The 27,989-nt window shown below is 43.0% G+C and overlaps 1 protein-coding gene across 2 annotated transcripts in view; it reads left to right on the plus strand.

Moving 5' to 3' along the window:
* Window positions 1–15,182: 15,182 nt before the first annotated feature.
* LOC134337314 (phospholipid-transporting ATPase IC-like) overlaps window positions 15,183–27,989 on the plus strand; it is a 159,964-nt gene continuing 147,157 nt past the window's right edge. The window contains exon 1 of one of the 2 annotated variants that reach the window (XM_063032223.1): window positions 15,183–16,030. The gene's annotated coding sequence lies outside the window, so the exon portion shown is untranslated. The remainder of the gene's footprint in view (window positions 16,031–27,989) is intronic. The other variant, XM_063032221.1, reaches the window with a different exon arrangement.

Here is a 27,989-nt window from a genome sequence, read left to right on the forward strand (position 1 = left end):
TACTAAGCCCTTGCGAGAGAAAACTAAGTCGGAATGAGACGACCCTTGTTATTGTGGTCCGGGACGAAACCCAGTGAGAGGTTACATTGATCGCAATTCATCAGTGTTTTTGGCCACTATGAAGTTTGCTAAATTGGAGCCTGGTCTAAGGGATTATTAATAACACATATAAAAGGAACAGAAAATGTGATGGCTGACTGTCTGCCAGGTGTTGACAACTTCAAACTCGCTGTACTAGCCAAATAGCTGATAAAGATGTATATTTGTGTGTGTATCAAATAATGTATTCATGTTTGTAATTATTACCCCCCGGTAAATATCCTTAAGGGGGGGAAGTGTGACAAGAATATACATAGATTAAGATGTAGCTGTCCTGTGCTGGCACCAGTGGGATCAGCAGTTGGTCTGTCACCTGTCTTCAGGAGAGAGAGAGAGATAAGGAAAACAATGGAGCAGCATTTGGAGATGTTAATGAAGGAAGGAGAGCTGTCAAGATCGGCTCCCCCTTTGAACCCTGAACTGTTTGAAGTGATGGACAGGCGATACCCCAGCAGGGGGATAAAAAGGGACAGGTTCGCTAAGGCAGGACACACACACGACACCCGAGGTAACAAGACCCTGGAAGCGGTGCGCCTCTCACAAGTCAGTGGGAGGTTCTTGGACGGCTGATCGTGGGATCAAGCCATAGACGCACAGGGTGGAAAGGCACGATCGGCGGGAACCTAGTGTGTGTCCACCCTTGCCTGCGTGCCAGGTTCACCGCAGAGAAACGATCGTATCTGGAAACGGAGGGGTCACGGTCGGTGACCTCAGATGACATCACAAAAGACTCACCCGAAAGCTGACTGCGAAGGTCTGTGTGGAAGCCGTTTTGAATATTCATTGGTTTTGCTCTCTCTCTCCTTCCCCCACACTGTCCATCTCCCACGGCAGCGATTACTGCGAACTGAACTGAACTAAATTGAACTGAACTTTGCGTCACTTTGAAACTGGTCATTTACCCCTAGACAACGATAGAGCTTGATTGATCCTGTTATCTTAATTCTGTGCACATGTGTGTTTATCATTGCTGAACTGTTGCATTTATTATCCTTTTGATTAGAGTACTGTGTTGCTTGTTTCTTTAATAAAACTTTCTTAGTTCTAGTAATCCAGACTCCAACTGAGTGATCCATTTCTGCTGGTTTGGCAACCCAGTTACGGGGTACGTAACAACATAAACAGATCTTTCTTGAGAAGTGCAGGCTCTGTCAGTAACCTGACTTTGTGTGTCTTTATTATAGGGCAGGGCACCTCTACAACCCACATCTCCAGTGTCATCTCATAGATTGGAACACCTGACTCCGCATAGTTTTTGTCGAAGGCATTACCTCAGAGGTTCACATACTTTTTCCAACAAATACATGTACTAACGGTAATATTGGATATTTTTTGCAATAAATAAATGGACAAGTAGGAAGTTTTTTTATGTTATTTATTTAATTGTGTTCTCTTTATCTGGTTTTGGGACTTACATGAAGATCTGTTCACATTTTAGTTGCTATTTATGCAGAAACAGAGAAAATTCTATGGGGTTTGCAATCTTCCGAGCACCACGGTATGCAGTGAAACTCAAAGGAATTTTTGATTTGAAACATAAACTATTTGCTACTCTATGAAGTTTACTCATCTCTGTGCAGAACTGAGGCTGTGTCCTGCATCTAACAGGCTCCTGGACCGGCAGCGGCAATGAACTGGCTTCGTGGCTGTGAACTCAATTTCATGAACTTTAGTTCTGTGTGCTATTCGTTTACTTTTTATTGTTTGCGTGATTTGTTCTTTTTTTGCACGTTAGGTGGTTGACTCCTTTTTTTAATGAGTTCTATTTGGTTTCGCAAACACGAGGAAATCTGCAGATGCTGGAATTTCAAGCAACACACATAAAAGTTGCTGGTGAACACAGCAGGCCAGGCAGCCTCTCTAGGAAGAGGTACAGTCAACGTTTCAGGCCGAGACCCTTCGTCAGGACTAACTGAAAGAAGAGCTAGTAAGAGATTTGAAAGTGGGAGGGGGAGGGAGAGATCTGAAATGATAGGAGAAGACAGGAGGGGGAGGGATGGAGCCAAGAGCTGGACAGGTGATTGGCAAAAGGGATATGAGAGGATCATGGGACAGGAGGCCCAGGGAGAAAGAAAAGGGGGAGGGGGAAACCCAGAGGATGGGCAAGGGGTATAGTCAGAGGGACAGAGGAAGAAAAGGGAGAGAGAGAAAAAGAATGTGTGTATAAATAAATAACGGATGGAGTACGAAGGGGAGGTGGGGCATTAGCGGAAGTTTGAGAAGTCAATGTTCATGCCATCAGGTTGGAGGCTACCCAGACGGAATATAAGGTGTTGTTCCTCCAACCTGAGTGTGGCTTCATCTTTACAGTAGAGAAGGCCGTGGATAGACACATCAGAATGGGAATGGGAGGTGGAATTAAAACGTTTATATTATGTTAATATTTGGTTTGTTTGTTTTTGTGGTTGCCCGTAAGGAGACGAATTCCAAGGTTGTATTTGGCACATACATGTTTGGAGGAATTTAAGGTGGGGGTTATATGGGAGGTAGGGTTTAAGGGTCGGCACAACATTGTGGGCCAAAGGGCCTGTACTGTGCTGTACTATTCTATGTTCTATGTTCTAATAGAAGTACTTTAAACTTTGATAAACAGGAAGCAGGAGACCATGAAAACAAGCTCATCCCAACCAATAAAGAAAGTGATTAAGACCTGCGGTGGTAAGATGTTCAGATGTTTATTATTTATTTATTGTGATACAGCTCAGAATAGGCCCTTACAGTCATTCAAGCCACACCACCCAGCAATTCCCTGATTGAATCCTAGATTATTATCATGGGAGAATTTACAAAGATGAATTAACCTAAGGACGGTATGTCTATGGACTGTGGGAGGAAACCGAGGCACCTGGAGGAATCCCATGCGGTCATGAAGAGAACGTAGAAATTCCTTCTAGGCAGTGGCTGGAATTGAACCTGGGTTACCTGTACTGTAAACTGTTGTGTTAACCACTACGCCACCGGGCTGCCCTATGATTCTTAGTATGTTAATGATAAATCGCAGCAGATTTATATTTAATAATTTTTAGGCTCTTTATAGTCTTGAATCAAACATTGCTTGTCAGCGGAGAAATGGGCAGATTCATTTTGGGAAGCTAGAGAATCATGAATGGTAAAATTCTGTCTTTGAATTAGGAGGGTCACAGGTTTATATTCCACTGGCTGTTGCATATGCACACACTCTACATTTTAGGAACAGCTTCTTCCCCTCTACCATCAGATTTCTGAATGGACCGTGAACACTACCTCTCCATTTGCTCGCTTTTTGCAACAGCGCCACTTATTTTTTGGTATTTTTATTGTAACTTATAGTTGGATTTTGATGTATTTCATGGTACCGCTGCCACAAAACAACAAATTTCACAGCATACACTCATTCGCCACTTTATTAACTACTCCTCTACCTAATAAAGTGGCCACTGAGTGCACGTTCATGGTCTTCTGCTGCTGTAGCCCGTCCACTCCAAGGGTAAACTTATTGTGCATCTGGAGATGCTCTTCTGAAAACCACTGTTGTAACACGTGGTCATTTGAGTTTCTGACACCTTCCTGTCAGCTTGAACCAGTCGGCACTTTCCTCTGGCCTCTCTCATTAACAAGGCGTTTTCACCCACAGAACAACCACTCGCTGGATTTTTTTTTTGTTTTTCACACCATTCTTTGTAAACTCCAGAGACTGTTGTCTGTGAAAATCCCAGGCGATCAGCAGTTTCTGAGATACTCAAACCATCCCATCTGGTACCAACAATCATTCCACAGTCAAAGTCAATTAGATCACATTTCTTCCCCATTCCAATGTTCGGTCTGGACAACAACTGAACCTCCTGACTATGTCGGCATGCTTTTCTGCATTGAGTCGCTGCCACACGATTGGCTGATTAGAGATTTACATTAACGAGCAGATGTACAAGTGTACCTAATAAAGTGGCCACTGAGTGTATGTCAGTGAGACTAAACTTTATTCTGATACTGCTCCTGAAGGTTTCTCCTGTGCTGATGTCACTAATGTTAGATCGTCCCCGACTTGGGTGAGAAAACGTTGTCATGTTGTAGAGGTCGAGACAAAATGTTTGTCCTATAAAGAAACAAATATTCACGATTTTCTATCCTGTTGGCAATGCTCTGCTTTGGCACTGGGATCCCACAGCACCTTGGGATAGGAATTTTGATCAAGCTCCTGGTTAGTTTTTGATTCACCGAGTGCAATTTTTCAGGCAGATGGGTCTCATCGGCTGTGGTTGGCAGCTCGTCTAGGAGAAGGAAAACTCTGACTTCAAATCTCTGCCACCTCGTGGCTATACCCAGTCATGGGGAAGGCTTCGGGAGTAAACCCTGAGGAAAAATCCAGAGCTGGGTTTCCGAAGATAGTCCTGCATTGAGTTCAACTCCTACGATACCAAGCTGTATCGGTCTCTGTCATTCCTTTAGATTCATCAGCTGCATGGAATCAGAATCAGGTTTATTATTACCAGCATGTGACATGAAATTTCTTAACTTAGCAGCAGCTGTTCAATGCAATACATAATCTGACAGGGAAGAAAAATAATAAATAAACAAGTAAATCAATTGTGTATATTGAACAGATTTTTTTAAAAATGTGCAAAAACAGAAATACTGTATATTAAAAAATAGTAAGCTGGTGTCCAAAGATTCAATGTCCATTTGGGAATCTGATGGCGAAGGGGAAGAACCTGTACCTGAATCACTGAGTGTGTGTCTTCAGGCTTCTGTACCTCCTACCTGATGGTAACAGTGAGAAAAGGGCATGCCCTGGGTGCTGGAGGTACTTAGTAATGGACACTGCCTTTCTGAGAAACTGCTCCCTAAAGATGTCCTGGGTACTTTGTAGGCCAGTACCCAAGATGGAGCCGACTAGATTTACAACCTTCTGCAGCTTCTTTCGGTCCTGTGCAGTAGCCCCTCCATACCAGACAGTGATGCAGCCTGTCAGAATGCTCTCCAAGGTACATCTATAAGACCATAAGACAAAGGAGCAGAAGTAGGCCATTCGGCCCATCGAGTCTGCTCCGCCATTTTATCATGAGCTGATCCATTTTATCCTATTTAGTCCCACTGCCCCGCCTTCTCACCATAACCTTTGATGCCCTGGCTACTCAGATACCTATCAATCTGTTTAAGTATGGATCGTTGGAATAATGAAATGGCTAGTTCTATTCCACTTGAAAAAATTACTTATAATTTAAGAGATAATTATGTAACATTCTTGAATATTTGGCGCCCTTATTTACAAAAGATAGGATGTCATATTTAAGTGCTCCGACAAAGAATTTGGTTACTTGGGGAAAGTAACGAATAATTATACCAAATTTATTTTGAATCCCATGGAGCATGTGGAAACCTTCCAATATCCAGGCGGCTCCTTTTTTTTTCTTTCTTTCTTTTAGGTAGGACTACATGGGGGGGGGGAGGGTTAAGGGGAGGGGGGGTAGATTTTATCTTTTCATGTATTCTTTTTGAAAATTTAATAAAAATTATACATATAAAAAAAATGATACCTATCAATCTCTGCCTTAAAGACACCCAATGACTTGGCCTCCACTGCTGCCCGTGGCAACGAATTCCATAGATTCACCACCCTCTGACTAAAAAATTTTTTTGCATTTCTGTTCTGAAAGGGCGCCCTTCAATCCTGAAGTTATGCCCTCTCGTACTAGACTCCCCCATCATGGGAAACAACTTTACCACATCCACTTTGTCCATGCCTTTTAACATTCGAAATGTTTCTATGAGGTCTCCCCTCATTCTTCTAAACTCCAAGGAATACAGTCCAAGAGCGGACAAACGTTCCTCATATGTTAACCCTCTCATTCCCGGAATCATTCTAGTGAATCTTCTCTGTACCCTCTCCAACGTCAGCACATCCTTTCTTAAATAAGGAGACCAAACCTGCCCACAGTACTCCAAGTGAGGTCTCACCAGCGCCGTATAGAGCCTCAACATCACATCCCTGCTCCTATACTCTATTCCTCTAGAAATGAATGCCAACATTGCATTCGCCTTCTTCACCACCGACTCAACCTGGAGGTTAACCTTAAGGGTATCCTGCACGAGGACTCCCAAGTCCCGTTGCATCTCAGAACTTTGAATTCTTTCCCCATTTAAATAATAGTCTGCCCATTTATTTTTTCTGCCAAGGTGCATAACCATACACTTTCCAACATTGTACTTCATTTGCCACTTCTCTGCCCATTCTTCCAATCTATCCAAGTCTCTCTGCAGACTCTCCGTTTCCTCAGCACTACCGGCCCCTCCACCTATCTTCGTATCATCAGCAAACTTAGCCACAAAGCCATCTATTCCATAATCCAAATCATTGATGTACAATGTAAAAAGAAGCGGCCCCCACTGATCCCTGTGGAACACCACTGGTAACCGACAGCCAACCAGAATAGGATCCCTTTATTCCCACTCTCTGTTTCCTGCCAATCAGCCAATGCTCTATCCACGTATGTAACTTTCCTGTAATTCCATGGGCTCTTATCTTGTTAAGCAGCCTCATGTGTGGCACCTTGTCAAAGGCCTTCTGAAAATCCAAATATACAACATCCACTGCATCTCCCTTGTCTAGCCTACTGGTAATTTCCTCATAAAATTGTAATAGGTTTGTCAGGCAGGATTTTCCTTTAAGGAATCCATGCTGAGTTCTGCCTATCTTGTCATATGCCTCCAGGTACTCTGTATTTCCTTTTTGCTTCCTTGCCCCCTTCTTAAATAGCGGAGTGACATTTGCAATCTTCCAGTCCTCCGGAACCATGCCAGAATCTATCGACTTTTGAAAGATCATCGCTAATGCCTCCGCAATCTCCACAGCTACTTCCTTCAGAACACGAGGGTGCATTCCATCTGGTCCAGGAGATTTATCGACCTTTAGCCTATTCAGCTTCCTGAGTACTTTCTCTGTCGTAATTGTGACTGCGCACACTTCTCTTCCCTGCCACCCTTGAGTGTCCGGTATAGAAGTTTTTGAGTGTACATGTTGACGTGCCAAATCTCTTCAAACTCCTAATAAAGTATAATAAATATCTTCAGGAGATCAAAGGACAGAGTACACACCCCCCTCCATACACATGGAGAGGTAGTGGAAAGTGTAGAAAACCTAAAGTTCCTTGGAGTTATGTTGTCTAAACAACTGACATGGACCACCAACAGCCCACTCCTTGTAAAAAAGGCACAACAAAGACTCTTCTTCCTCAGAAAGCTGAAACAGGCCAAACTCCCACAAAAGCTGTTGCTTAACTTCTACAGAAGCACAATTGAAACCATCCGGACCAACAATGCCACAGTGTGGTCTGCCAGCTCCACAGCCGCTGAGCAACAAGACCTGCATCGCGTGGTGAAGGCGGCCCAGCGGATTGTCAGGATGGAGCTCCCAGGACTGGACACCATCTATTCCAGCAGACTCAGGAGGAAAGCAATTAGCATAACCAGAGACACCACACACCCCGGCCACTCCCTGTTTGACCCGCTGCCATTCAGGACACTAAAAGCCAGAAGAAATAGACTGAGGAACAGCTTCTATCCCAGAGCTGTGGCCTCCATCACACCACTCCCACAGAACAATGACTGAAACTGTGAGCACACACACACACACACAAGGACTCAAATACTTGCACTAACGGCACTTTGTGCATTTCTGTGATATTCTGGTGCTGCTGCAACTTATTTTCTGCTACTTATCTACTTAATACTGTTTTTCTATTAGTCTTGTTTTTATCTACTGCTTTATTTAATTGCCTGAGAGGAACCCAAGCAGAGTTTCATTGTACTGATGTATAATGACAATAAAGATCATTCAATTCAATTCAAAATTCAATTCAATTCAATTCAATAGCTGCTGTCTTGCCTTCTTTATAACTACATCAATATGTTGGACCAGGTTAGATCCTCAGAGATCTTGTCACCCAGGAACTTGAAGCTGCTCACTCTCTCCACTTCTGATCCCTCTATGAGGATTTCAAGATTCAAAGATTCAAGGCAGAATGAGACAGCGTTTCCCAGGAGCAGTGCAATCATAACATAACAAACGCAACACTAAATAATAAACATAACAATAAATAGTAAAACACAACAGCCACATGTCAGTTAAAATCAAGTTATAAGTGTCCAGTGCAAGTTAAAAGTGTCCAAAAGCAGAGTCAGGTAGAGCAGCTATTTAGCAGTCTGACTGCCTGTGGGAGGAAGCTGTTTAGTAGCCTTGTGGTTTTAGTTTTGATGCTCCTGTAATGTTTGCCTGATGGCAGAAGAACAAACAGTTCACGGAGAGGGTGCGAAGGGTCTTTAATGATGTACCGTGTCTTCTGGAGGTATCCACTCTGAAAGAGGTCTTGGACAGAAGGTAGGGAGACCCCAATAACCTTCTCTGCTCCCCTAACCACCCTCTACAAGGCTTTGTATGTGTTCCTTCGTCTTACCTTTACAGAAGTCCACAATCAGCTCTTTCATCTTTCTGATGTTGAGTGCCAGGTTGTTGCTGCAGCACCACTCCACTAGTTGGCATATCTCACTCCTGTACCACCTGAGATTCTACCAACAATGGCTGTATCGTCAGTGAATGTGCTGGAGGTCAGTAAATCAGTGCATCTGACACAGAACAGTTCAGCACAGCAGCAAATCCTATAGCCCATATCTGTGCCAAACACAATACCCATCTGAACCAATCCCATAGGTAAAACTTGCTATGTAAGATGAGGCCAGAAATTGTTACTTCTATCCAACAAAGTCTAGAGCAAATATCAAAATAATTTTCTTGCTATTGTGTGGGGTAACAGTGAACAAATAGTGATACATTTACCTGTGTTGTTTGATGACTATCTTCAAGAAATGCGTCACTTTGCAAAGTTCTGCTAATGGGAAAGACATGGCGTCAATGCGAGTTTTAATACATGGTGTTAATTCATTTCTGTTTAAAAATGATTTGACTTACACGCTCACGTACACACACATGTGCATGCACATGACATTTGCAAGTTTATTTTCTTTTCAAATAGTTGTTACTAACCTTTGAATTTGAGACCTTATCATTGAAGGAGTGTTCTGAAATTCTATATATTTTTTTGAAAATTTTCACCATTTCCTTCCTGTACAGAATATGAAGTTAGTTGGTGGTTTGATTTTTTTCTCAAACCTTGTGTGCTTCACCTCAATAAATGATGAACAGTGGGTTCGTGTAATGTGCATTTAATGGAAGATGTTAAGGTAATTCCAGTTTAAAAGTCCTTCCTAGCGCAAAGTCCACCAACAAACTGGTGTTGGAGGCTTGACAGCATGTTTTCTTTTGTATATCTGTGGAAACGGGGAGTTTCTCTTTATTGAACACATTTTTAGGTAATGCACTCAAATTGTTGTCAAATAAATGGTATTTATACAACATTTACACACAGTCATGGGTTCCCAAACTTTTTTATGACATGGAGCCATACCATTAACCCAGGGGTCTGTGGACTCCAGGTTGGGAACCCCTGGACACAGTGGATATTGATGATTTAGTAGTTAGATTACTGAGAACTTAGCTTTAACAGTGCAACCACAAGCTTGGTTGGAATATATATAGAATATGAAACTTGGTTAAAAATTGGCCCAGTCCCAGAAAGCAAATGAGATAGCAGTATTTCCTGTGATGGGTGGGCCAGTTACAATGGGTTTTTGTAGGTCGCAGCACTAAATCATCTCCTTTTCATATATATAAAAATATATATGTCCATATACATATGTATATGTATAATGTGAGAAAAAGTAGGCTAAAGAAATTTGTATCTGAAACAGAAATTGTCGAAATGGTTCATGGCGAAGAAGAAAAAATCAAACAGAAAGGAGGCATCAATGAATTAACAAGGTGAATATAAAGGAGGCAAATAAATTCAGTTCAGAGAATGAGTGAGATAATGCACTGACGAAGAGCAAATGAGAGGAGTGTTCTGGAACAGTTATTATCCTTCACCATCGGGCTTCAAATCAGTGTGGACATCTTCACTCACCAAAATACTGATCTGATCATTGAACACAATACATGGACCCACTTTCACAGTCTTTACAACTCATGTTCTCAATATGATTTCTTTCTTTATTTATTATTTGTTCCTTTTTTGTATTTGCTCATTTTATCTTCTTTTGCACATTGGTTGCTTGTCAGTCTATGTGTTTAGCTTTCACTGATTCTAATGTATTTCTTTCTTCTACTGTGAATGTTTGCAAGAAAATGAATCTCGGTAATATTCGGTGACATATATGTACTTTGATAATAAATTTACTTTGAAGTTTGAACTTTGGGAGATGATTGTGCTATGTTAGAACTATACAAAGTTTGAGTGAAGTCACTGCTAATGTTCTCACGCCTACGTTTCTGGTTACTATCGGGAGAGTGTCATTGCATTGGAGAGGATACAGATAAACTTACACAGTTATTTCACAAAAAAAAACAAATTTCATGACATCTGAGTGAGGATCAACTTGATTCTGATCTGGGTTTCTATTGTGGACTGAGAGTGGGAAGGGGGCAGGGAGAGGGGAATCATAGTTGGGAAAAGGGGAAAGGGGAGGGGAGGGAGCAGGAAGCACCAGAGAGACATTCTGTAATCATCAATAAGCCAATTGATTGGAATCAAATGACCTTGCTTGGTGTCTCAGAGTTGGGTGTGTCTGTACCCACTCCAGTCCCAACCTCTGGCATTCCTTCTCTGCTACCTGTCCCATACCCCTCCCACAGTACTACACCCTCACCATTCCTAATACCCTTTGCTCCCGCCAGATATACAAACTTGCTCTCCACTCCACATTGACAAATACGGTACTGTGCAAAAGTGTTAGGCACCTTATCTATATATATGTGCCTAAGACTCTTGCACAGTAATGTATAAATACTCTGCTTATAAAATTTTCTTTGACATTGACCTCACAAGAGAAGAGGGGTGAATAGAAGAGACATGAAAGAGATTGAAATAGTGTAGTGGCTGGTCTTGTGGCCTAGATAAAGTGCACGTAGAGAGCATATTTCTTATAGTGGGAAAGTCCAGGATCAGAGAGCACAGCCTCAGAATTAGAAGGACGTCCCTTTAGCCAGAGGGTGGTGAACCTGAGGAATTCATTGCTGCAAATGGCTTTAGAGGGCAAGTCATTGGGTAAATTTAAACCGGTGGTTGATAGGCCCTTGGTTAGTAAGGGTGTCAAGGGTTACAGGGAGAAGGCACAGGAAAATGGGATGAAGAGAATCAGAATTAGATTTAATGTCACTGGCATAGGTCATGAAATTTGTTAACTTTGTGGCAGCAGTACAATGCAATACATAAGATAGGGGAAAATGTGAATTATAGTAAGTATCTACAGTTGAAGTCAAAAGTTTACATACATCTTAACCAAATACATTTAAACTCAGTTTTTTTACAATTCCTGACATTTAATCCTAGAGAACATTCCCTGTCTTAGGTCAGTTAGGACAACTACTTTATTTTAAGAATGTGAAATGTCAGAATAATAGTAGAGAGAATGATTTACTGTATTTTAGCTTTTATTTCTTTCATCACTTTCCCAGTGGGTCAGAAGTTTACATACACTTTGTTAGTATTTGGTAGCATTGCCTTTAATTTGTTTAACTTGGGTCAAACGCTTTGGGTAGCCTTCCACAAGCTTCTCACAGTAAGTTGCTGGAATTTTGTTCCATTCCTCCAGACAGAACCGGTGTAACTGAGTCAGGTTTGTAGGCCTCCTTGCTTGCACACGCTTTTTCAGTTCTGCCCACAAATTTTCTATCGGATTGAGGTCAGAAAATGATGTCAACTCTGGTTCATTCTCGGGAGCAATTTCCAAACACCTGAAGGTACCACATTCATCTGTACAAACAATAGTACGCAAGTATAAACACCATGGGACCACGCAGCCGTCATACTGCTCAGGAAGGAGACGCATTCTGTCTCCTAGAGATGAACGTACTTTGGTGCAAAAAGTGCAAATCAATCCCAGAACAACAGCAAAGGACCCTGTGATGATGCTGGAGGAAACAGGTAGACAAGTATCTATATCCACAGTAAAACGAGTCCTATATCGACATAACCTGAAAGGCTGCTCAGCATGGGAGAAGCCACTGCTCCAAAACTACCATAAAAAAGCCAGACTACAGTTTGCAAGTGCACATGGGAACAAAGATCTTACCTTCTGGAGAAATGTCCTCTGGTCTGATGAAACAAAAAATGAACTGTTTGGCCATAATGACCATCGTTATGTTTGGAGGAAAAAGGGTGAGGCTTGCAAGCCAAAGAATACCATCCCAACCGTGAAGCATGGGGGTGACAGCATCATGTTGTGGGGGTGCTTTGCTGCAGGAGGGACTGGTGCACTTCACAAAATAGATGGCATCATGAGGAAGGAAAATTATTTGGATATATTGAAGCAACATCTCAAGACATCAGCCAGGAAGTTAAAGCTCGGTCGCAAATGGGTCTTCCAAATGGACAATGACCCCAAGCATACCTCCAAAGTTGTGGCAAAATTCCTTAAGGACAACAAAGTCAAAGTATTGGACAGGCCATCACAAAGCCCTGACCTCAATCCGATACAAAATTTGTGGGCAGAACTGAAAAAGTGTGTGCGAGCAAGGAGACCTACAAATCTGACTCAGTTACATCAGTTCCGTCTGGAGGAATGGAACAAAATTCCAGCAACTTACTGTGAGAAGCTTGTGGAAGGCTACCCAAAACGTTTGACCCAAGTTAAACAATTTAAAGGCAATGCTACCAAATACTAACAAAGTGTATGTAAACTTCTGACCCACTGGGAAAGTGATGAAAGAAATAAAAGCTGAAATAAATCATTCTCTCTACTTATTATTCTGACATTTCACATTCTTAAAATAAAGTAGTGATCCTAACTGACCTAAGACAGGGAATGTTTTCTAGGATTAAATGTCAGGAATTGTGAAAAACTGAGTTTAAATGTATTTGGCTAAGGTGTATGTAAACTTCTGACTTTAACTGTATATGTATATCAAATAGTTAAATAGTGCAAAAACAGAAATTTTAAAAAGTGGTGAGTACTGTTCATGGGTTCAATATCCATTCAGAAATCTGATGGCAGAGGGGAAGAAGCTTTTGCTGAATTGCTGAGTGTGTGCCTTCAAGCTTCTGTACCTCCTTCCTGCTGGTAACAGTGAGAAAAAAAAAGTCAGCCACAGTGGAACGGTGGAGCAGACTGGATGAGCTGAATGGCCTAATTCTGCTCCTATGTTTTACCGTCTTAAGAAACCGATGTTGTTTCTTGCTTTCCCTGTCGCCATCAGATTTCGGAACGGTACATGAACCCATGAAATCTAGGAACTACAAATGACTGCCTTTAGATTGAATATTTAAACACGAATTACTCCACAACAGTGCTCAAATAACTTGAGCCTACTATTAGCTGATAACACAATGTGAAAGTACAGTATGATCCTAATGATCCATCATGAATGTATTTGTTATAACTCAATTCTCTTATCACTGCATGAACCCCAACACCACACCTGCTGTAACATCACGTACTCATAGCAACTGCAAACACAAGGGATTCTACAGATGCTGGAAATCCAGCGTAACACACACAAAATGCTGGAGGAACCACAGCAGGTCAGGCAGCGTCTATGGAAATGAATAAGCAACATTTCCCCTCCATCTGCAAAAAGCAGGAGTTCCTGGTGGCCAACCATTTTAATTCCTATCCCCATTCCCATCATGAGATGTCAGACCATGGCCTCCTCTTCTTCCACAATGATGCCACTTTCAGATTAGAGGCACAACGTCAGGTAGCCTCCAACCTGATGGCATGAATGTTAATTTCTTCAACTTCCAGTATTTTTCCCCATCCCCTTCCCTCCTCTTCAATTCCCCATGCAGGCCTCTTACCTTTTTTCCTCACCTACCTATCACCTCCTCCTGGTGCCCCTCCTCCTTCCCTTTCTCCCACTGCCCACTCCCCTCTCCCATCAGATTCCTTTTTCCACCTATTACCTTTCAGCTTCTTACTTCACCCCTTCTCCCCCACCCACCTGGCTTCCCTATCGATTTCGACTATGTCTTCTTTCCCCTTCCCCCTCCTTTTCCATGAAGAACATCGGCCTGAAACGTCAACCGTTAGACAGTAAGACCATAAGACAAGGGGCAGAGTTAGGCCATTTGGCCCATCGAGTCTACTCTGCTATTTCACCACAGCAGATCCATTTCCCTCTCAACCCCCATTCTTCTGCCTTCTCCCCATAATCTTGGACACCCTTGTTAATCAAGAACTAATCAGCATCCATTTTAAATATACCCAGTTCATTACTTTCACTTATTTCCATAACTTAAAAAAATACATTGACACTGCCTGACCTGCTGAGTACCTCCAGCACTTGTGTGTGTGTGTGTGTGTGTGTGTGTGTGTGTGTGTGTGTATGTGTTGCGTTGATACCAACTGCAATATAGACCATCATGATACATCCTAATGCTGGAGGGAATGGGAGCACCCCTACCAGCAAGCCCTCCTTAAAAATCACACCAAATCAGAATCATGTTTATTATCACAGATATAAAGGCAAGAGATTCTGCAGATGCTGAGGAACGCACGCACAGTGGAGGGCCTCGGCTGCAGATATGGAAAGGTCAACATTTTAGGCTGAAACCTTTCATCAGACACTTTGCTACTGTTACATGTTACATCAGGGCAGCAGTACCAATCACGATAAGGTGCAGTAAGGAATACAATCAGTAAACAGTAGAAAAGAGGAAGAGTGATATCTGATATCGGTCGGGAAGAAGCTGTTCCTATCACGATGAGTCTGTGCCTCCTGGCTTCCCTGATGGTCGTAATGAGAAGATGGCATGACTTGGGTGGTGAAGGTCCTTCATAGTGAAAGTCCACTGCAGTTTCTTCATCTCATATCAAATCCTCCACTTCACTGACAGTAGTAAATTCAAGTTCATTATCATCTGATTGTACACATATACAACCAGATAAAACAATGTTCCTCCAGACCACAGTGCACCCACAATATATATAATATATATATATATGACATATAGCACATAAACCCAAATTATTACTACCATCATGTTCCGTGTCAAAATATTACCATAAATAAATTAATAAAATAGTCCGGCTGGTTTGAGAGCTATCCCGGGTCTTTCTTCTCATGACTTGTAGATTTAATCGTCACAGTCCATATTTGGGACACACATGACGTCACGCCTTGGGATTCCTTCACAGAAGTTCTTTTTTACAGTATGGATTGGAGTGTCTTCATAGTTACGTAGAAATTAACGTCGGCAGAGGTATAATTCGATTCTCTGCCACCTTTAAACCGTGCCAACACATTACACATCGCCGGCCACGGTTTCTGCCCCGCAGTCACTAAACGACGGCTCTCCACTGATATTATTTACCAAAAAAAGTTCCGTTACGTTTCCAGTTCCACTTCAATGAGCAGCGGGACCATCTGCGAGCAGGGGTTTGGTCCCACTGAACGCTGACAGACTCGTACAGTTCTGGAACTTCCACCCTTCCTCCTCGGTCTCAGCTGGGAAGACGCGGAACTCCAAACGGGAGGGAAAAAAGTGGGCGGCGAATGAACAGTTGATTTTCCGTAACTCGCCTCCACGGACAGAGACACTTTCGTTTTGGCAAGTGAGAAGTCAGACGTCGGTGTGGCTGAGAGGTGGGGTGGGCAGTCTGCGATTCAATGTGCTCTCACACGCTGCCCGCACGAAGGGGAACGCTCAGAGCAGCCGAACTCTGCTCCGCTCGCTGTGCCTGAGGACCGACAGGAGGCGGAAGGCACTTGGCCCGTGTGCGGTGCTGAACCGCCGGATCGAGCCCGTTCTTCTCTTCCGCCGGAGTTGCCTTGTGCCCAAACGCCTCTCTCGCCGAGTTCGGGAGCGCTTTTGCCCGGAGGCGCCAGCACTGCCACTGGGCTTGGGTAAGTCGCCCTTTACTTGCATCCTCCCGCACGGCACTTCCTGGGAGTGCGGGAGAGAAGTGCAGACCGGTGACAGGGCGCAAGGAGGGCCATTCGGCCCATAGAATCTGTGCTGCCTTCGCGGGACGGATGTCAAACAGTACACAGTTCACGGGGGGACTGGGCGGTCCCGAGATGGGTCTGGACCCCCAGAGGCTGCTCGGTCCGGTGACATCCACCATAGATTGTGCGTTGCTCCCGGCTCTGTGGAATGTGGGAAAGCCTACGATCAGGGAGTCACAACCTCAGAAAACAAGGGCAGAGAGGAGGGGGAATTTCTTGAGCCGCAGTGTGGGGAATCTGTGGAATTCATTGTCACAGACGGCTGTGGAAGCAAAATCGTTGGGTATATTAAAGATGGATGTCGATAGGTTCTTGGTTAGTAAGGGCGTCATAGATGACGGGGAGAAAGCAGGAGAGTGCAGTTGAGGACGATAATAAATCAGTCATAAAGGAATGGCGGAACATACTCAATGAACCGAATGGTCTAATTCTACTCCTATGCCTTATGGTCTTATGGAATCCAGACCCAGCCTCCTCTGTCTTCCAGCAAGGAGGACACACACGGACCCAGACCCCTAATGAATGGTACAATGGGACCGGGCTCTGTAGCAAACACCTGGATCCCACAGGTGACTCAAAGAAACATTTCTCATGTTTAATTTGCCAGTGACCTTCTGCCCTTGAGCTGTTAATGAGAGCTGCCCTCTATACAGGTGTCCCAGGTAGGCAGGTGGGTGAACCAGGTGTGAGCCATGCTGGCCTGCATCACGATTGTATATAGAAGTTGGGCTCCTCTACTGCATTTGTCCAAGATGTTGGTGAGAATGCACCTGGAATACTGTGCAGTACTGGTTATCTTATATTGGAAAGAGTTCGTGATATTGCCACAACTTGAGGGAGAGTTTAGACAAGCTTAATTCCTTGAAACATAAGAGATGGAGGAGTAGAAAGTCATGAGGGATGAAGGTACGTTGACAGCACTCAGTCTCTTTTCCAGGGAAAAGGAATCAGAACTAGAGGGCATAGGGTTTAAGGTCAGAGGGGAAAGATTTCACAGAGACCAGAGGAACTCGTAAATTTCTACCAGTGGGCCATGGGGAGCGTTCTAACTGGTTGCATCTCTGTCTTGTATAGAGGGGCCACTGCACTGGATCAGAAGGTTGTAAACTCAGCCAGCTCCATCTCTGGCCTCCTCATCATCCAGGACACCTTTAAAGGGCAGCACCTCAAAAAAGCAGCATACATTTATTATCAAGGATGTATACATCACACAACCCTGAGATTCGTGTCCTTACAGTCTGCCGCAAAAACAAAGAAACCCAATTAAACCCATTAGAAAAAGAAGACTGGTACCCAAATGTGCAGAGAGAGCGAGAGAGAGAGAGAGAGAGAAATATTGTGCAAATGATAAAAGTAAGCAATACCATTTAGGGAGAAAGTGAGTCCTCAGACACGAAGTTCTGAGCAGCTGGAGCAGGCCCTCGGCCTCAGTTCAGCACATAGCTCCTGTCACGGAAAATCAAAAGAATGTGATTTTTCAATTTTCATTCCAAATACTCATAGTATGCATATTACAAAAAAAAAACACTTAAAGTCCCACACAGTTTTCAGGCGGTTTAAAAATATCCTGCTCAGAGCAATGATTGGTCCGCACGGCTGTTTAAAAAAAAAAGGGAATTTTGCTCTGCAGGACATCTGGCTTACACTTTCTTGATTCTAACCAGCTCTGTCAGATTCCTCCCATAAAGTCCTCTGTTCTGTCCAAAATATTTAAATGCGTCCATCCCAGAAACTGTTTGGATAGGTTGCTTAGGCAAGGTCTTGGGTACCACTCACGGTAAACAGCTTGCATCTGGTTGCCTATGTTACTTTGCAAAGGTCCTTTCATATTGCACCTTCCCCACACTGTAAAAGAGATTGTGGTAACCCAAGAAGCTGCAGATTCTGGACGAACAAACAAGAAACTAGAGAAACTCATCAGGCCGAGGAGCTTCTTTGGGGAGATAAAGACAGTGATATTTCAGGCCAAGGCACTTCATCTGGTCTGATCCACAGAGGGGAGGTAATCAGTACAGGTAGAGAAGGAGAGGAGCAAAGGTTGGCAAGTGATAGGTGGATCTCAGTGAGGTAAGGTGATTGGCGAATGGAGGAGGAAAAGTAGAGGAAAACAGAGACTGGTAGTTGACAAAGAACTTATTAATCTTCGCCTTAAATACGCCCAATGACCTGGTCTCCACAGCTACCAGTAGTAACAAATTCCATGAATTCACCACCCTCCGCATCTCTGTTTTAAATGGATGCCCCTCCTTCCTGAGGCTGTGCCCTCTTGTCCTAGACTCCCCACCATGGGAAACATCCCAAGTCCCTTTGCATCTCAGATTTTTGGATTTTCTCCCCGTTTAGAAAGGTCTGCACATTTTTTTTCTACTACTGAAGTGCAATGACCACCCATTTTCCAACATTGTCTCCCTTCTATCTGAAACACAAGAGATTCTGCAGATGCCAGAAATCCAGAGCAACACACACAAAATGCTGGAGACACTCAGCAGATCAGACAGCATCTATGAAAAGGAATAAACGGTTAACATCTTGCACAAGATTCTTCATCAGGACATCTCTTCCATGTTTCAGTCCAGATGAAGAACCTCAACTTGAAACATAAACTGTACCATTTTATCCACAGATACCACCTGGCCTACTGAGTTCATCAGCCACGTGTATTTTGCCTTGTGTAGTGTTTGTGTACAGTTCTAGTCACCAAACTGTAAGAAAGATACAGTTGAGCTGCAGGAAGTGTAGATGAGGTTCATCAGGATGTTGACCAGGTTGGAGGATATTGGTTATGTTGAAAGCCGGGTATATCGGGTTTAGTTATTGAGAGAGAGACTGAGTACAATGGGTTCGGTTATAGGGAGAGAGACCAGGTACAATGGGTTGATTATGGAGAGAGAGACTGAGTACAATGGGTTTGATTATGGAGAGAGACCGGGTACAATGGGTTTGATTATGGAGAGAGAGACCGGGTACAATGGGTTTGATTATGGAGAGAGAGACCGGGTACAATGGGTTTGATTATGGAGAGAGAGACTGGGTACAATGGGTTTGATTATGGAGAGAGAGACCGGATACAATGGGTTTGATTATGGAGAGAGATACTGAGTACAATGAGTTTGATTATGGAGAGAGAGACTGGGTACAATGGGTTTGATTATGGAGAGAGAGACTGGGTACAATGGGTTCGGTTATAGGGAGAGAGACCAGGTACGTTGGGCTTGTTTATGAAGAGATCGGGTACAATGGGTTGATTATGAAGAGAGAGACTGAGTACAATGGGTTTGATTATGGAGAGAGAGACCGGGTACAATGGGTTTGATTATGGAGAGAGATCAGGTACAATGGGTTGATTATGGAGAGAGAGACTGAGTACAATGGGTTTGATTATGGAGAGAGAGACTGAGTACAATGAGTTCGGTTATAGGGAGAGAGATCAGGTACAATGGGTTGATTATGGAGAGAGATCAGGTACAATGGGTTGATTATGGAGAGAGAGACTGGGTACAATGGGTTTGATTATGGAGAGAGAGACCGGGTACAATGGGTTTGATTATGGAGAGAGAGACTGGGTACAATGGGTTTGATTATGGAGAGATATTGGGTACAATGGGTTTGATTATGGAGAGATATCGGGTACAATGGGTTTGATTATGGAGAGAGAGACCGGGTACAATGGGTTTGATTATGGAGAGATATCGGGTATAATGGGTTTGATTATGGAGAGAGAAACCGGGTACAATGGGTCTGATTATGGAGAGAGATACTGAGTACAATGAGTTTGATTATGGAGAGAGATATCGGGTACAATGGGTTTGATTATGGAGAGAGAGACCGGGTACAATGGGTTTGATAATGGAGAGAGATACTGAGTACAATGAGTTTGATTATGGAGAGAGAGACCGGGTACAATGAGTTTGACTATGGAGAGATATCGGGTACAATGGGTTTGATTATGGAGAGAGAGACCGGGTACAATGGGTTTGAATATGGAGAGATATCGGGTACAATGAGTTTGATTATGGAGAGATTGGATACAATGGGTTTGATTATGGAGAGAGAGACATTGATCGTGTGGATAGCCAGAGGCTTTTTCCCAGGGCTGAAATGGCTAACACAAGGGGGGTAGTTTTAAGGTGCTTAGAAGTAGGTACAAGGGGGATGTCAGAGGTAAGTTTTTCACACAGAGAGTAGTGGGTGTGTGGAATGCACTGCTTGCAACAGTGGTGGAGGCGGGTCCAATAGAATCTTTTAAGAGACTCTTAGATAGGTACATGGAGCTTAGAGAATTAGAGGGCTATGTGCTAGGGAAATTCTAGGCAGTCTCTGCAGTAGGTTATATGGTTAACACAACATTGTGGGCTGAAGGCCCTGTAATGTGCTGTAGATTCCAATGTTCTATGTTCTTTGTGACATGATACAAAGGGATATGGGGAGAGGCTGGAGATTCGGGCTGAGAGGCAAGTGGATCAGGCATGATGAAATGGTGGAACAGACCCGATGGGCCAAATGGCCTCATTCTGCTCCTATGTCTTATGATCTTATGATAGAAATGTACAAGGTGATAAGAGGCACAGACGGAGTTGTCAGCTAGAGACATTCCCAGGGCAGAAATGGCTGATATGAAAGGGCATAGTTTCAGGGTGATTGGAGGAAAGTACAGAGAGAGGTCCGAGGCAGGATTTTTGCACAGCAGTGGTGAGTGCATGGAATGCCTGCTTGGGGTGCTGATAGTGGTAGATACAGTGGGGACATTTAAGAGACTCTTTTATAAACACATGGATGAAAGAAAAATTGGCGGCTATCTGGGAGAGAAGGGTTAGATTGATCTTAGAGTAGGTTAAAATGTTGGCACAATGTCATGGAGCAGAGGGCTTGTACTGTACTGTACTGTACAATGGGTCTATCTGGGTGTCTTATTAATTCCTTGATTCACTCTCAGTAGCTTAGGGCTGACGTTTATGGCAGCAGTGAAGATCCTTCATCTCTGGCGGTGTTCATTGTGTCAGCACTTCTCTGTTTTCACGACTGTCCGCCATGCAAGTCCGGATGGAGACTCAGTAATGTAGAAGGGCCCTTCATCGCAGTTTCCATAACAGTTTGTTTTTGACCAGTCAAGGTTGTTAGCCTTGAGCAGAACCCCCTGAACCTGGAGGCCTGAAACATTGACTGTGTCCTCTTTCCCGTAGAAGTTGCCTGGCCTGCTGAGCTCTTCCAACATTTTGCACGTGTTGCTCTGCTCTTTGACCCATTTTGCGCGTGTTGCTCTGCTCTTTGACCTGTTTGACCTGTTTGACCCTACCAACGCATAAAGCCCTGACTCTGGCCAACATATCTCTCTGGGTCATTGAGACATGCAAGCCTCCAAACCCAACGACAAGGATTGGTTGGATTAATGCTGATTTGGAAACTTTTCTATCCAGAATATCTAGAAATTCTGACCATTTAAAGCATATTTCTCCCTAGTTTTATGCTGAAGATAAAATTTTCCTTCCTTATCTTTGGGTCATCTTCAGTCTAGCCTCTGTGTAGTTGCACACGTTTTCTTCAAATCTGATTCTATATTTAATTGTTTTGGTCTGCTGCAGATGGCGAGTCATTGCTTTGCAATTTTGCTTTATTACGATTTGCCTCTATTCTGTGTGTTCTGAAAACCATCTTCAAATTGTGTTTCTGTACCTTAAGCAACAACTAACTGCTGGGGAAACTCATTGGTTGAGAAGATGTGTGGTGGGAAGTGGACAAAGGATGTTTCCAGTTGAGACCCGCAGTTTGGATGGTTACCATGTCTTGATAGTCTGATACCTTAATCTAATTTGCCAGGTCACACCAGCTGGCTATGCTTCTTGTCCTGAGGGTTGCCAGTATTTAAGCTTACAAAGCTAATTTTGAATTTAATCCTCACTGTAAAACTGAATATAAAATTTAATTATTGATTGTGGCTTTCTATTTATGACTTTACAATGTGATCACAATTCCAGACATTGTGTAATCCAGTTGACTCCAGAATCAGATTCAGGTTTATTATCATTGACAGATGTTGCGAAATTTTTTTTTGTGACAGTACAATGCAAGATATATAAATTGCCGTAGGTTGCGAAAACAGGTAGTACAAAAAAGACGAATGGATAGTATGTGTGGATTCAAGGATGATTCAGAAATCTGTTAGCAGAGAGCAAGAAACTGTTCCTATAACATTCGGTGTGGCTCTTCAAGCTCCTGTACCTCCTCTCCAATGGCAGTAATTAGAACATTTTACTTGTAACGTAGGATGCTATTTTCTTGAGTAACACATACAAAATGCTGGAGGAACTCAGCAAGACGGGCAGCATCAATGGAGAGGAATGAACAGTCGACGTTTCAGGCCGAGACACTTTGTCAGAATATTTTCCTCGTTTGATCCATGACATTCCCAGTAGGGAAAAATCCCATCAGCCCTATTCACAGCTCCTCATTGCCCTGCAACTCGTTCTCTCTCACATCTCCGCTGACGTCCCTTTGATTGCTCTGCCACTTTCTTACCCTAAGTAGGTAAGTGACAGAGATTAGGACAGTTGGTACATGGTAAGGAGATTTACAGTGGCCAGTTAACTACCAGCACATCTTAAGATTGTGGGAGGAAATCTGAACCTTTGAATAGAATTGACTTTATTACTTGTATCCTTCATATACATGTGTAAAAATCTTAACGTTACGTTTCTGTCTAAATATGCGATGTGCAACTTATAGTGATTTATAATAAATACTATTTACACCAGGTGTGAATCACACGGTCACGGAAAGGGTGTGCAAATTCCACTCAGTCAACATAAAATATAAAAGCAAGGAGGTAATGTTGAGACTTTATAAAGCACTGGTGAGGCCTCACTTGCAGGATTGTGAGCAGGTTTGGGCCCTTTATCTTAAAAAGGATGTGCTGAAACTGGAGAGGCTTCAAAGGAGGTTTATGGAAGTAATTCCAGGGCTGAATGGGTTGTCATATGAAGAGTGTTTGATGGCTCTGGGCCTCTATTCACTAGCATTCAGAAGAATGAGGTGGCAGACATCCCACCTCTTCTGGAAGTTCCAGGAGTCTTCCGTATATTAATAGTGGCTCCCTGATGCCCGCAAATTAAATACAATATCACGGAAATCAATTTTTTCGAGAGTGAGCGCACGAGCGAGAGAGAGCATGAGAGCGACCACAAGAGAGAGAGAACGCGCGAGAGAGAGTGAGAGCAAGCAAGCGAGAGTGCGCGAGAGCGACCACGAGAGAGAGAGAGCACGAGCGAGAGCGCGCCATGGCAGAGTGTTCCAAAAAAAGAAAATATAAAACGTACGTCACCCCAGACTACACTAAATTGTACCCCTGCCTAATAGGGGTCAAAATAATGACAGTGTTGCTCACTGCACTGTTTGCAACAGTGACTTTTCTATTGCCCACGGTGGGTTAAGACTATAAAAGACATGTTGAGGTGAGTTTAACAGGTGTCATTCGTTCATTAGCATAGCTAACGTTATTTAAACTAGCTGGCTAGCTGCTAGGAAGCTACTCTATTGCAGACATCCCACCTCTCCCGGAAGTTCCAGGAGTCTCCCGCAAATTGATGGTGCTACCTCCCTGAAATGAGTTTTTGCAGGGTGGGATGTCTGAGGTGGGATCTCATTGAAACCTATCGAATGTTAAAAGGCCTTGGTCGTGTGGATGTGGAGAGGATGTTTCCTATGGTGGGGGAGTTTTAGACCAGAGGACACAGCCTCAGAATAGAGAGGTGTCGTCTTAGAACAGAGATGAGGAGGAATTTCTTTAGCCAGAGAGTGGTGAATCCGTGGAATTCAAAGTCTTTATGTATATTTAAGGCAGAAGTTGATAGATTCCTGATTTGTTAGGGCATGAAGGGATGTGGGTAGATTGAGGCTAAGAGGATGCTTTGCTTTTAGTTAGTTGCACGGTGGGTTTTTTTGGGAGGGGTTTTTTTCCTTTTCTCTGTTGATATATATATATAAAAATTAGTATACTATTATGTTACCTTGGTATGTTATGTTTAAATTACATTGTTTGTAGTATTTTTTTTGTATTAATATCTTCTGTAATTTTATTATATTCTAACAGTGTATTAGTGTCTATATGGCTTACTTTTTTGTATACTTATTCAATAAAAAGATTTAAAAAGAAAGAAAGAAAGAGGCTAAGGGGAAAATTGGACCAGCCATTATGAAATGGTGGAACAGACATTATGGACAAAATGGCCGAATTCTGCTCCTATATCTTGTGGTCAACACCCAAGGGAAGGTTGCATCTGTGAGGCAGCAGGACTGACTCCTTCTGTGCTGTGCACCAGTCAGCTCCATCGTGGGTACTGGCCTCCCCAGCATCAAAGACACCTTCAAAAGGCAATGTTTCAAGAAGGTGCCATCAATGATTAAGAATCAGAATCGGGTTTATTTTCACCGGCATGTGTCGTGAAATTTGTTAACTTCGCAGCAGCAGTTCAATGCAATGCATGTTCTGGGTGTCCACGTCAGATGTACAGGAACTGCTTCTTCCCTCTGCATTCAGATTTCTGAACGGTCCATGAACACTACCTCACTTTTTGCACTGCATATTTTTTCAATATATTTCTTGTTGTAACTAAAAGTATTTTTTTTATGTATTGCAATGTACTGCTACCAAATGACAACAAATTTCTCAACATCTCGAGTGATATTGAAGCTGATTGGGATTCTGGTTCTGACCACATGTTACAGTGAATTGCAGAGTGCCCTGGGATGGTAGTGGGTTAATCAGAATGAACTCTGCTCTCTCCTCTGACTCTCACTTTCCTAATAATTGTGCAAGCAGAAACAGGATATAAATGAGGCAATCTACCAAGGAGCAGAATGAAAAAGAGAAATAAGAAACTTGGCTTACTTTGAAAGGCAGAATTCACTGAGTTGTATATTGTGGAAATCTTGGTCATGAACTTGAACAACAATCTCATTCTTTGCTGTGATGCTGGACAGAGTATTGAATCGCCAGGTGTAAATGGTAGCCACAGACCACAAGGACTACAGAGCTTAGCAACAACACATCTGGCAGTGGACCTAATACTCAAAAGTGAATTAAACAGATATAATTCTGAAAAAGATCTCTTCATTCTTTTTTGTTTTATTTACTTGGAGTTCCAAGTTTAATTTCCCCACAATTAAGACACAAATGTAACTTTTCTACACCACAAAACTATCAGTACCAACACAGTAGCACCTAACAATAGTGAGCATTTTTCTGCATTTGAGCCACATAGCAATGAAATGTGTCCGTGCTAACCAAGATGCTGTTAAGCAGCTCAGCTCCAAGTAAACAGAAATAAATGATGTCATTTAGGGATAAATTCAAAGTGCCGTAGAGAAGTATAGCACAGAATCAGGCCCTTTGGCCCATATAGTCCGTCCTGAACCATTTAAATTGCCTGCTCTCATCGACCTGCATCAGGACCATAGCACTCTATACCCCTGCCATCCATGTATCTATCTGAACTTCTCTTAAATATTGAAATCAAGCTCACATGCACCATTTGCACAGGCAGCTCATTGTACAGTCTCATGACCGAATTAGTGAAGAAGATCCCCCTCTGGTTCCTCTTAAACATTTCACCTTTCACCCTTAACCATGACTTCCAGTTCTAGTCTCACCCAACCTCAGTGGAAAAAGCCTGCTTGCATTTACCTGTATTTATCTATACTCCTCATAATTTTGTATACCTCTATCAAATCTCCTCTCAGTCTTCTACGTTCCAAGGAATAAAGTCCTATTCAATCTTTCCTTATAACTCAGGTCCTCTGTTCTAGGCAACACCCTTATAAATTTTCTCTGTACTCTTTCAACCTTATTTACATCTTTCCTGTAGGTAGGTGACCAAAACTGCACACAGTACTCCAAATTAGGCCTCACCAACATCTTATATAACTTCTACATAACATCCCATCTTCTGTACTCAATACATTGATTTATGAAGATCAATGTCCCAAAAGCTTTCGTTATGACCCTATCTACCAATGACACCACTTTCAACAAATTATGGACCTGTATTCCCAGATCGCTTTGTTCTTCTGCATTCCTCAGTGCCCTACCGTTCACTGTGTAAGACCTACCTGGTCCGTCCTACCGAAGTGCAACACGTCGCACTTGTCTGCAATAAATTACATCTGCCATTTTTCAGCCCATTTTTCCATCTGATCCAGATCCCTCTGCAAGCCACGATAGTGCAGGAGAATGGTGATGGGGGGCGGGGTGGGCAATCTCATAGAAACATTCCGAATGTTAAAAGGCCTGAACAGATTAGATATGGCAAAGTTATTTCCCATGGTAGGGGAGTCTAGGACAAGAGGGCATGACTTCAGGACTTAAGACATTTAGAACAGAGATGCTGAGCAATTACTTTAGTAGAGGGCGGTAAATCTGTGTAATTTGTTGCCACGAGCAGCTGTGGAGGCCAAGTCATTGGGTGCATTTAAGGCAGAGATAGATAGGTTCTTGATTAACCAGGGTATCAAAGGGTATGGGGAGAAAGCAGGGGAGTGGGGATGACTGGAAGAATTGGATTAATCCATGATTGAATGGCAAAGCAGACTTGATGGCCGAATGGCCTACTTCTGTTCCTATATCTTATGGTCTTATGGAAACCTTTCGAATGTTGAAAGGCCTAGACAGAGTAGATGTGGAAAGGATGTTTTCCATGGTGGGAGAGTCTAGGACAAGAGGGCACAGCCTCAGGATAGAGTGAAGCCCTTTTAAATTAGAGATACAGAGAAATTTCTTTAGCTAAAGGGTGGTGAATTTGTGGAATTTGTTGTTACATGCAGTTGTGGAGGCCAGGTCGTTGGGTGTATTTAAGGCAGAGATGGATAGGGTCTTGATTGGACATGGCATCAAAGGTTACAGGTAGAAGGCTGGGAATTGGGGTTGAGGAGGAGGGGAAAAAAGAGGATCAGCTATGATTGAATGGCGGAGCAGACTCGATGGGCCAGATGGCCTAATTCTGCTCCTATGTGTTATGGTCTATGGTCTTATGATCAAGAACAATAGTCACAGCCATGATCCCTGCGGCACTCCACGTCACAGGCCTCCAGTCAGAGAGGCAGCTGTCTGCTACCACTCTCTGGCTTCTCCCAAAAATCCAATGTCTAATCCAATCTACTGCCTCTCCTGAATGCAGAGCGACTGAACCTTCTTGATCAACCTCCCATGCAAGACCTTGTCGTAGTCCTTGCTAATGTCCAAGTAGACAAGGGTGTGATGTTGCTAAGGGATGAAGGTGAGGCTCTTACAGACATAAGGAAGGAACAAATTAGTGAAAAAGCTGACAGGTACATCAACAACCTATGGACTCACTTTCAAGGAGTCTTCATCTCATGTTCTCAATATTTGTTGTTGTTGAATGCCATCAAGTCCTCGTTGACTCATGTTGACCCTGTGGATAGTGTAGTTGTCCATGGGGTTTTTGTGGCAAGATATTTGAAGTAGATTGCCAGGGCCTTTCCCTTTCTTCCGCGCAGGTACGACTGCGGCTTGGGACCCAGCCAGGTTCGAACTCACACCATCTGCCTTGAAGTCCAGTGCTGAAGCCACTACACCATCGTCCAGCTCAAGTATTTAGTGCTTACTATATTTATTATTATCATTATTATTATTATTATTAATTTGCTTGTTGTTTTGTGTTGTTTCTTTGTATTCATGATGAATGCCTCCAAGAAAATAAATCTCAGGGTTGTACAGTATATGGTGACATATACACACATAAAATATGCAGAAACTCCAGCATTTTATGGTGTTACTTTGGATTTCCAGCATATGCAGACTTTCTTGTGTTTTTATATATATACTTTGATAATAGTTTTACTCTGAACT

Source organism: Mobula hypostoma, chromosome 24 (assembly GCF_963921235.1).
Source record: "Mobula hypostoma chromosome 24, sMobHyp1.1, whole genome shotgun sequence".
NCBI lineage: Eukaryota > Metazoa > Chordata > Chondrichthyes > Myliobatiformes > Myliobatidae > Mobula > Mobula hypostoma.